The following is a 12,869-nucleotide window of genomic DNA, read 5'->3' as shown; positions in this document are numbered from 1 at the left end:
AACGTCGACCACTAACGTGGACAATTAATGCGCTAGAAATAGATCACATCTTGTGTCTATTAAGACCTAAAATAGGTCTTAATAGACACAAGATGTGATCTATTTCTAGCGCATTAATTGTCCACGTTAGTGGTCGACGTTATTTTTTTAAAATGTACCTTAATCCCCTGAGATTGCAGATAATATTTCTGAATCTCTTTGATTCTTTACATGTGCTGGCCTCCTGATAATTAATCGATATTAATTAATATATGACTAATTACCAGACTTTATAATAATAGATAGATAGATAGACAGATATGCGCATGCATACTAATATATATATAATCTGCTTAATACTTAAATTCACTGTTTTTTGGGGTTTTTTTTTTTTGCAAATATAACCATTTTAGTGAAAACAATGCAATGTGGTTATAAAATAACTCGATTAATTTGCTGTTAAACATACGCTATTTTGCTTAATATAACTTCCAGTTCCTTTCTCCTCCCGGAACCCCCAAAACACCGAAAAAGTGTTATAAAGGGAAAGTAATTTTTAATCATTCGTAAAATGTATATGATTTATATATGATGTTAACACGAAAATACAGACTCACCAGAAAACACTGAGACATATGTATAGGGGCGAGAGAGAGAGAGAGAGAGAGAGAGAGAGAGAGAGAGAGAGAGAGAGAGAGAGAGAGAGAAAGAGAGAGAGTGAGAGAGAGAGATATGTTTCTTTATTGGCCACACAGAACTGAACACAGAGGGGACAAAATACAAAGTAGAGCTTTTCTTTTTGGAAGGGAAGAAAAAAAGGGGGGGGGGTAGAATTTCGATCAAAAGGGATCGTGAAAAAAAAGTGGGGAAGCCGATCAATAGGGATCGTGTATTACAGAAATGTCATAGTGTAAAATGGTAAACAGATTAGGCTTATCCGCGGAAAGAAAAGCCTACGGAAAAGACCATGGTAACCTCGGGCAATAATGTCATGCAAAAAACACATTACAGTAAGTGACTCTCTTTTTTCTTTTCTTTTTCTGGTTCATAGGATTATGCTCAAGGTGGCTCCATCATTCACACGTGCCATCCTTGCTAGGTTCACCCATCTTTTTTTGAAACATCCACTAGACAAATCTTCCCTCTCTACTCTCACCTTCCTCTTCAAGTGATACTCGAAGAAGTTGATGAGAGATTGACCAGAGAGGAAAGTGTTTGTCTCTAGACCTTTCAGACGCGTCCACCATACACATTCTGTCGCCATTGCCACAACTATCATGAAAATAGCTCTTCCTTCCCGTTTCAAAGAAGGAGGCGCGACGATATTCAAGATAGACTCGGTTGATAAACTGACTCGTCCCACACGCGATAGCAGTCGTTCGACATGGGCGCACAGGTCGGAAATGGGTGGACACTGTACGAGTGCGTGCAGAACGGTTTCGTCGCTCTGACCGCATCTCGGGCAGGTCGGCACCGTGTTTTTCGAACCATGCCTGTAGAGTTTATCCCGAACGGGTAGCGCTTCTCGATAGCGCTGCCAGGCCAGAGATCTCTGGAAGTTGTCCGTAGGTCCCGGCCCGAAAGTCGTCTTGAACAGGTGAGATAGATAGATAGATAGATAGATAGATAGATAGATAGATAGATAGATAGATAGATTGATTGATTGATTGATTGATAGAAAAAGAGACGGATAAATCCCACAATTTTAATCTTGGTTCTGTCTTTAATATACGTTATGTGTAACGCCAAGGGAAGTAACTCACATGAATTAAGAAATATCCAGTTGGTGGCTATGGTTGTAGTGGCGGTGGTGGTTGAGGAGATACTAGTAGCGACGTTATCGTTGCTAATGATAAATGGAGAAAGATTGATAGAGAGAGGGAGATGGAGAAAAATGAGAGGGACGGAAACAATGGATTCAATAAAGAGATAGATAGATAGATTAATAGATTGAGAGAGAGGGGGGGTGAGAGAAAAAGAAAGGAAAGAGTGTAAGAAAGACAGATGATTCTAAAAGTATGAAACTGAGCAAGAATGCGAGTGAACTTTAACTAGCAAAAGAACGAAAGTGAAAGTGATATAAACCTTTAAACAGATGAGAGAAGGTGAGAAGAAAGCATAGTAAAGTTGGGACGTCCCTACGTCTTTAATAATTTCATTCTCCCTTTTCTTCATTTTCTGTGTGTGTGTGTGTGTGTGTGTGTGTGTGTGTGTGTGTGTGTGTGTGTGTGTGTGTGTGTGTGTGTGTGTGTGTGTGTGTGTGTGTGATTCTTTTATTTGCTTCAGTCTTGACAGCAGCCATGCTACGAGTTGTGTTCTTGAGCAAGACACTTTATTTCACGTTGCTCCAGTTCACTCAGCTGTAGAAATGAGTTACGACGTCACTGGTGCCAAGCTGTATCGGCCTTTGCCTTTCCCTTGGATAACATTGGAGGCATGGAGAGGGGAGGCCGTTATGCATGGGCGACTGCTGGTCTTCCATAAACAACCTTGCCCGGACTTGTACCTGGGAGGGTAACTTTCTAGGTGCAATCCCATGGTCAGTCATGACCGAAGGGGGTCTCAGCATATATATATATATATATATATATATATATATATATATATTAATGTTGGGGGTTTTTTTATGTTCAGTTATAATAAAAACAATTTACATTAATCTGAAAGGTGACTCCACAGAGTACAAATTTGTTATTCTTTAACGAGATGAATATTAACAGTGACATGTGTGTGTGTGTCTGTGTGAGAGCGTGTTTGTGTGTGCGTGTACGTGTGTGCGAGTGTGACTGCGAGTGTGTATGTGTGTGCATGTATAAATACAAGTATAAAGGCTAAGCGGGAATAAGCGTGTTACTGAGCACGCAGTCGTGTCAAACATATTTGTAAAGATCATAAGTTAGTTGTTACAATTATAATAATGTAAATGGGTTGCATTCAGTGTGGTATGTGCATGTATGCATGTAAATCCGGCAGGATGTCAGCTTCATTAGAAGTCACTTCTGCTTTTGCCGCCGTATGCCAATAATAAAGCAAGGAGAATTCACTATTTTTTGTCTTGGACATAAAAAGCAGGAAATAGAAAAATAAAATATATCGACATAAACTTAGAAATTGTTGCATAAAATGTTTACATAATTACCATGATAACCCAGTATTGTGTTACTGAGTCATTTATGTGTCTTTTCAATAAATCTGTTCGTGAGTTTAGCTACGTTTGCATGACGTGGAGTGTAGTGGAAGCTATCATGATGGAGCAATCCCTTCGTTTGAGATAGATAGACCGATAGACAGATAGATAGATAGATAGATAGATAGATAGATAGATAGATAGATAGATAGATAGATAGATAGACAGACATATAGAGATAGACAGAGAGAGAGAGAGAGATGCTTTCTTGTTTGCAGATGAATGCACAGCAACGAGACATCAAGTTTTGCTTCTCCCTACGGCAATACAAATTTCTCCACAAGCACAAACATAATTATATACATTTCTTCTTTTTATTTTCACCGAAGTACACAGCCACCAGTTTCCTCATACCCTGGTTCTTTTAAACGTTTTCTAGTAAATGTTCTTTCGGCTCCTTTATAGGCATAAACAGCGGTTTAACGATTTCAGTCGTTGTTCATATCAATCACGTTACAAGTATCGCTTGAAGCTATCAACTCAAACATACATACAACGGGGAACATGCGTATTTCATCAGAAGAAGCAAGTCTGTACGTGGAAGGTATAAAAGAAACATGGATCGCCAGGTAGTGTTTATACATAGCTTCATAAGCCGGAGGGAAACTTTAGAGAATGAGGTTTTAATGTTTCACCATCAGTGAACAGCAACACCTACAGTCACATTAACAGACACCGATGCTCTTAAACATGAAGCATTCACTATATATCATTGCGTCTCGTAATAGCTTCTCCATGAAGTGATGAGTGTTGCTGAATAGATGGAAAAATTTTATGGAGTAATGACAGCGGACCTGTTATCTTTCCCAATTCTAGCTATATTTTTTATTATCAATTCCGGGACCGGTGGCCTATTGTGTCCTTGAGTAATGTACTTCATTTGAAGTTGTTCTAGCCCGCGGAACTGAAAGTGAGTACCAGTCTTGTGCTTGTGCATCCTCTTCTCCCTCTAGTTATCCTCGCTCTTCCACTAGATTAGTGTTTCCCTACTATTTCTTTTACACGTGGACTCCTTTAATTCCTTTTTGATTCGAATGGACCCTCCTAGCCACCCGATGTTTTAAAAAATTCAATTATATTTTCACGATGAAATATTTTGGGAAAGTGTATAAAAATTGTTAAAATATTTTGTATATCGTAGAAGTATAACCAATTCATTGCAGATAAAATTTAACAGCAAAATCTTGAATGGACCCCCAAGAGTCATATGGACTCCAGATGAGAACCATTATACTGAATCAATGGTTGAGAGTTCCGAAAGGGTATCCTTTTTACAGTTACATATGCCCCTAAAACAATTTGTGAAAGTATATTACGTGCTGCTAGGTCATATTCGGTTGTAATTAACGGCAATCGTGTCTTGGTTTATATGATCGGGAATATTAGAAACATCACACTACACCATACTAAATCCCCACTTTCAATTAAAAAACATTGGACTTATTTTAGAAATAGTTTCTCAAAACAGCAAGAAAGCTTCTATACAGCTGACTGGCCTGCAAGCAATTGCAATCAACTTTCCTTCAAATCACACTGTAATGTCTTGGAAAAATGAGAGAATACATTAGATATTGTAGTTTTCGATAAAAGATGAAGTGGTCACGTCCAGAATGGATTTGATCATAGGCCCGCTTGATCAAGGAAGGCCTTGGACTAACAACAACAATAGCAGCATAAATAGTTTCCTTGTATACATGTATTGAGTGCTATAGAGAAAGAGTTGAACATCTGTACCGCTGATTTTCTGATCCTGTTTCAGTTTCCAGCGGAGGCCAATTAATTTATTTGTACACGTTTAAAATACATTACATAAACATTAACGTCTCATAATAGCTATTTTACCACCTCCCTAATAAATTTGTTTTCTTGTGTCATTGCTAGGAAACAATGGTTTCTATATTAAAACAACATTACTGTTGTGTTACTTCGAAATGTCTTAAGAAGAAAAAAGATTTCCTGCAACCATAGAGGTTTTGGGATCCTAACTGAAGGTCTCGCCTTTCAAAAGAAACTCAAGTGATTCCTATTAGGTCTTCGTATGTTTCATAATTGTTGTTGTTGGCACTCCGTCGCTTACGACGTCGAGGGTTCCAGTTGATCTGATCAACGGAACAGCCTGCTCGTAATATTAACGTGCAAGTGGCTGAGCACTCCACAGATACGTGTACCATTAACGTAGTTCTCGGGGATATTCAGCGTGACACAGTGTGACAAGGCTGGCCGTTTGAATTACAGGCACAACAGAAACAGGAAAGTAAGAGCGAGAGAAAGTTGTGGTGAAAGAGTACAGCAGGGTTCGCCACCATCTCCTGTCGGAGCCTCGTGGAGCTTTAGATGTTCTCGCTTAATAAACACTCACAATGCCAGGTCTGGGAATTGAAACCGCGATCCTATGACCGCGAGTCCGCTGCCCTAACCACTGGGCCATTGCGCCTCCGTTTCATAATGTAGCTCTCTTATAATGTGTTATTTCTTTTACTACCCACAAGGGGCTACACACAGAGAGGACAAACAAGGACAGACAAACGGATTAAGTCGATTATATCGACCTCAGTGCGTAACTGGTACTTATTTAATCGACCCCGAAAGGAGGATGAAAGGCAAAGTCGACCTTGGCGGAATTTGAACTCAGAACGTAGCGGCAGACGAAATACCACTAAGCATTTCGCCCGGCGTGCTAACGTTTCTGCCAGCTCGCCGCCTTCTCTCTTATAATGTGTCAATATCTTTTTCTAAAGTGTGTCATTTTTTCTTCCTATCATGATTCTTCCTATAGTGTATCGTAATATCTTTCCTTACAGTATGCGTTAATGTTTTCTTTATAGGGTATTATAATGCTTCTTTCTGTAGTATGACATAGTGTCTTCCTATAGTTTCATAATACCTATTCGTGTAGTATTTCATAATGTGCCTGCCTATAATGTTTCTCATAGAATTACATAATATCTCTCACCCTACGGTATATCATATGTTTTCCTGTAGATTGTTATAATGTCTTTTATTAATGTATCATAAAATATCTTCCTGCAGTGTTATAGTATCTTTTGTTCACTGGCTACGACTGTAAATTACATGCATGATAAATGCAGTAAAATGACTCGACTGCGAATCGAACTTGCTCACAAACTTCTACTTGTGAGTAGTTTACTACTGTTAATTTTTTTTTTACAACATTCTGGTTGAAATACAAACTAACAAATTATAATCCATCAGTTACTAGCTGTTTATTAACTCTATTATCATATCAGGCTAACATAATTAATTGCTAGGTACTGTCCAACGTAGTTAATTGATTCTAAGACTACAAACACAAACTAGCAACATCCAATAGCAACCCACTCCTACTTCACAAAAGAAAATACTAATGAGATCATTTGAATGGGCTGAAGGTCAGTTTTATCGAAGAGAGAGGCTTAAAATCGATTGAGTGCACGAGCACCCATTAACCTTGTGCGGACGAAAGCCAAAGGAGATTGCTGAGTGGATGTGATATTACATTTCAGATTAACGGTCTTTAGTTCAAATGAAATGCAAGTGTTTCGTTACAGAAGTACAGTATACATAACTCTGTAGTTTATTTAATTCTATTCACCTCAAATGCTCGATGGTAACAGGTCCTAGATTTTCTGAGATGTATAAGTATTCTTTCCTGGTGTTGTAGGATTATATTTATTTCACATGTAAACAGTGACACGACATTGATGCCATTATAAAAACTAGCCCCAAAAGGCGGCGAGATGGCAGAATCGTTAGCACGCCGAGTAAAATGTTTAGTGGTATTTCATTTTGTCTTTACATTTTGAGTTCACTTTCCGCCGGGAGGTCGATAAAACAAGTGCCAGTTGACTACTGGGGTCGATGTAATCGACTTAACTGCTCGCTCGAAATTGCTGGCCTTGTACCAAAATTTGAAATCAATATTTTCAACTGAAAATAAGAACCCTTTCTACAATAGACACAAGGCCTGAAATTTGAGAGACAGGGCTAGTCGATTACATCCACCCCAGTGCGAAACTGGTACTTAATTTCTTTACTGCCCACAAGGGGCTACACACAGAGGGGACAAACAAGGAGAGACAAACGAATTAAGTTGATTATATCGATCCCAGTGCGTAATTGGAACTTTTTTAATCTACCCCGAAAGGATGAAAGGCAAATTCGACTTCGGCGGAATTTGAACTCAGAATGTAGTGGCAGACGAAATACCGCTAAGCATTTCGCCCGGCGTGCTAACGTTTCTGCCAGCTCGCCGCCTCCAACTGAACGATAAGAATAAAGTAAGATAAAAGTAAGAAAATAACGACTGCATTTGGAATATTTCGCTTAAAATCTTACTGGAAAGCAATGATAAATTGTCACTGTCGGACTGCACAAATATATCTAGCAAAGGATAATTGAAAACTAATGCAAAACACGAACGTAGAAAGAAAAAAAAACCGTTTTCTATTTTCAAGGAAAACAACTGACAGACAATTGAAAGGAAAATATAGGAAAAAATAGAAAGACAACAGAAATTGGGAAAAAGTTAAAAACTACAAAACAAAACAATGTTAAACATTGAACATCATTCTAAAGCGATGACATGAAAAGTACCTACAATAGCCAATACCTGAAAAACTGAAAAGGATGTAAACAGACAAAAATTGAGAATAAAGGAATCTTGATTACAGCAAAAGATCAAGGCCATTTCACAAGAAACCATTATGTGATGGTGTTAGAGTAGTAACTGCATATGTGGAGGCTGGGAAGAAACAATTAACTAGAATGTAATTGGCTGCACAGGGAGAATACATCTACAGGCATGAAATAGATGAAACTTTGGGGGGAATTTAAACCATGTTTCGTGGTCCGCTACCACAACAGCTCCTTTATAGGATCCAGTTAGCTCAAGACATCATCAGGAGGAACCACGTCCGGTTTTGGCCCCTACTCCTCTACCGTTTTGACGTGGCGGGGCACCCCCTTTCGGAGGTGTCTTCAGCTCTGGTGTTGGGTGCATGGCTTCTTTCTTCTATTCCCCTCTTCGATGCAGCATCAACGAGTGTCAGCGTCCGACTGACTGTCTTGTCAAATTCCCCTTTTTATACCTGCTGCTAGGCTCCAGCAGGCTGCCCAGCAAGTTGTCACGTGACACTGTCTAAATTTCCCGCTGCTAGGGTCCAGTAGGCAGCCCCAGCAAGTTGTCACATGACACTGTCTAAACTTCCCGCTGCTAGGCTCCAGCAAGCAGCCCCAGCAAGTTGTCACGTGACGCTGTCTAAACTTTAACTGATAATGGAGGGCACGTAATCTTAGCCCACGCATGCTCTAACCGAGACCGATCACTGGAAATTATTTCGCTTTTATTAAATACTAATAGAAAATAAGAGGCCTAAAAATACAACTGAAAAGTCCTAGAGAATGTCCACTTGCGTTGGTTATGACCCACATGAAGGCCCCTGTTCTAAACATCGTCTCTATAACACTTTCCATGTTGCCATGTCATTTTTTAAGGCTGGAAAGCTCAAAATTTCCTGTGAGGTATTTATGGGTCAGGATGGGAAAATAAGGACCTACGTTCTGCAGATAGTTGACATGTAACTTATCATGAACAGGAAGTTTTATAAATATCCTATCTTTGCTTGATCCCACCTTCCAGTAATGAGCGCTTCGTATGGGTATAGAGACACTGCTGTGAGGAGGGGTGGGTTGCTCGTTTATCGTTTCCGTTACCGTCGGTCACCCTCTCATTCTATCTCCTCAAATTTAGTGCAAAACCTAGATATCGTAATCTCTTATCTTTTATATATAGCTTTACTAAAACAGCTAGACTTCCTGTTCGAGGCAAGAAAATATTCCATTCCTATTCAGTAGTTGATCATTTCCGAAACTCAATTAAATTTCTTATACTGCTCACATCTGAAGGAATTAAAAACATATACTAAGCTTTACATACTATAAAACATTTAAATCATTTAATTACTCTTTCTACCCATTGCTGCATCTTCTCTAATTATCATTCGTGCATATACATCACCGAGGACTGTGTCTCTGGATTTGACTACACCAGATTTCTGTCAACAACATTTGACAATACAGAATTTCCTTGAGTTTTCGATGTATTAAAGAAAAGCAGACTTTTGTCTTATGGCAAAATATGAAGTGAGAGGATGACGACCGACCAACAGTGAATATTAAAATTATTATTCATGTTATTACATATATATATATATATATATATATATATATATGTGTGTGTGTGTGTGTGTGTGTGTGTGTGTGTGTGTGTGTGTGTATGTATGTATGCATGCAGCCGACATTGAAACGGAGAAAAGATAATCTGAAGGAAAAGCTAATATGTAATTCCACTGCTTATTCCCAGTTTTCTTAATTACTTGTTACCTGGTACAAAAACCATGGTAACATAAGTCAATATTGCAACAAGAAACAGAAACTATGACGAACATATGTATTACATTGAGACGAACAAACACGAATATCTTATACAAACTTATGGAGATGGCCAGAACGAAGCGGAGCATAGTTATTACTGAAACGAATCAAAACATTGATAAGCAAAATGAGAGTTAGAATTAAATATGAATAAATTCCGTTCGAAATTGCAGGCAGAGATAGGTAAAGAGAATATTAGGTGGGCAGTTCAACGGATATTTGAAATTAGCCAATTTTTCATATCGCTGTTTGGAACAAACATTTGCATATCAACAAAGTATTTCTGAGACATATTCTTGCATGAAACTATAAATATCTTATCACAGATCCTCGCCATTACTTTCTCTGTTAAATTTTCTATCACATTCTGTATCTCTGTCTCTCCTTTTCTCTCTCTTTTCCTCTCTCTCTCTTTTCCTCTCTCTCTTTCTCTTTCTCTTTCTCTCTCTCTCTCTCTCTCCCCCTTTCTCTCTCACTGTTTCTATCTATATCTCTCAACTTCTTTATCCCCCTTTGTCGCATGCATCAGAAGGATGTAATACATATATATTCTAACATGGTAATGCACAATGTTCGCGAGCGCACACAGACCCCACCCTACATAAATGTATGTATATATATATATATATATATATGCGTATGTGTACTTCTGAGTGTATGTGTGTGCATGCATGTATGCATGTATGCATGTATGTATGTATTTATTTATTTATGTGTTTCAGCCAAGTGGCTGCGGTCATGCTGGTGCACCAAACACACATTCTTATATGAATATATATATATATATATATATATATACACACACATACATAGATATATAAAGAGAGAGAAAGGGAGCTGGTATATATGTATAAGTATTAATGTTTATTTTCATGTAGAGTTATATATAAAAATATGCAAACAGTAATTGAAGAATTTCTACATACATTTGAATTAAAGTACAACATATTCACAAGGAAAAGATTGAGAGTGACTTCGAATCTTTGCTAATTGTGGCTCCGGCAAACAATCGGCGAAATTTCAAAGGCTCTATTAACTTTTCACTTCCGACCACTGCATTGGATGCCAAGCTCAAACCAGTTCATCAAAGACTGAGCACATTTTTAATGGTACCCCTTCTGTACCCCTACCGTCGATTGCTTCACAGAGCTGACACTGCACACTGATCCCAAGCTGGTTCAGCCCCCTTTACTTGTTCCGCGGGACCAGTCGCGAGCGTGATCTACGAAAAGATCATTGGAGTGGCAATGGACACAAGAATAGGCCCTTTCTACACCATTTTATTTGTTGACTAAGCTTTTCCTTTTTCAGATTACTGTTTCCACCCCAATGCTATACAGTCATTATATTGATGAATGACAATATCGGCTACCTCTTCCCCTTGTTAAAACTTAAATTCATTCATCTCCTTTGTCATCGTTCATCCTTCTCTCCATTTTACCTCCCCATCTCCTTCAATTTCCCTGACCATATCACCCGACTCACTCCAAACATGCCCCATCCTCTACTCCTAGTTCCTGCGTTTCCGCTATCTTCTATAACCGTAACCATGATTTTTGAGGCTCAGGCTCAACACATATGTTCTCGATGCATTTACGCATCTGCACTTACCCAAGCTTCTCTTTCTGTGCCCATACCATTCAGCCCACCGAATCTTTATTCCCCCCGTCTACCACCTCGCCACACTTCTCTTTCAGTAACCTTTTCACGCTTCTTCCACCCCCTCCATTTTGGCACTCATACTTCTCACCTCCACCCCAACTCTGCAACCTATGCAGCCACCACGAACAAGGTTCTTCCTCTTCCCAACTCTGACCCCTTTCGAGATCCATTCCCTTCACTTGTTCCCCCTGTCACACTTAGTTTTTTGTCTCCAACACCATCGTTCTTACCGGAACCAATCACTGCATCTTCCATATTAAGTACACTTTCCGTTGCACCTCCACCAATTTCATACACACACGTCAATATTCCTTCTGCGATTCGCTCTACATTGGGCAAACCGGCTAGCGACTGGTTCGTGAAGTACTTCAATAACATCTTACTTGACAGTGGCTCGCTTGTCTCGCGGTCCATTGCACACAACACTTCTTGGTCTTCCCAACATTCGCTTCTAAAAAGAGAAGAAGCTTATCTTTCTCAAAACCTACACATCTTTAGTTTTAAATGCACCGCCTCACTTTTTCTACCCTTCATTATCTTCCTCGCTCCTGTTCCAGAATTGAACACCTTTTCCATCTGTTCCCCAGTTTTCCAATCCCTCGCTGCCCCACCTGTCCTCACAGTTCACTCACTTACTCCACTACCTGCACCTCATTTCTCTCCAACTTTCATACACACACTTCATACTCTAGTATAATGTCCCGCAACCTTTTTTTCACTTGCGATACACTTATATTCTTTTCAAAATTCGGTGGCACACCAGAACTAAAAATATTACTAAAAGTATAGGGGAAAATATTATATTCAGGTCACACTGCGGCACACCAAGCATTGCCTAGTGACACACCAGTGTACCGCGGTGTACTGGTTGCGGAGCATTGCACTAGCCCACAACTTCAATCAACCATTTTGTCTCTTTGATACACACATGTACACACACCCACTGTCTCTTTGGACATACACCTATCTTTCATGCATCACCATGTGCATATCTTGCGGTAGTGCCATCTTCTCGAATCTTAGCTGACAGTGAAAATGGATAGACGGAAACTTTCCCGAATCCCTTCAGATGGATTGTATTTGTAATTCAAAAGCTGCAGCCGTGTTATAAACTGTAACCTGAGAATTACATTAAGGGTACATATTTATGTTCAGTGCTCAGCCACTTACAAGTCAATTCAGAAACAGATAATTCAGTTGCTGGAACACATGATTCTCTTTGTTAAACGACGGAGATCCGCCGACAACACTGAATATAATGCATATATAAAATACACATATAAATTATATGTTTATAGACACATATATACATACATACAGATTATAAAGCATATGCATACATAAAACATACGCATGCACATATGTATTTATATGTGCATTCACACAAAGAAAGAAAGAGGGGACGAGAGAGATTACAGAATACGTATACATAATATATACACATGCACACGTGTATATTTACATATTTATATATGTATGTATGTATGCATATATATATGTGTGTGTGTGTATGTGTGTCTGTGCTTGTGTGTGTGTGTGTCTGCTTGTGTTTGTGTGTGTGTAAATATATATATATATATATATATATATATATATATATATATATATA

The sequence above is a fragment of the Octopus bimaculoides genome, chromosome 1 (assembly GCF_001194135.2).
Source record: "Octopus bimaculoides isolate UCB-OBI-ISO-001 chromosome 1, ASM119413v2, whole genome shotgun sequence".
Lineage (NCBI taxonomy): Eukaryota > Metazoa > Mollusca > Cephalopoda > Octopoda > Octopodidae > Octopus > Octopus bimaculoides.
Note: the sequence above shows the minus strand (reverse complement) of the source record.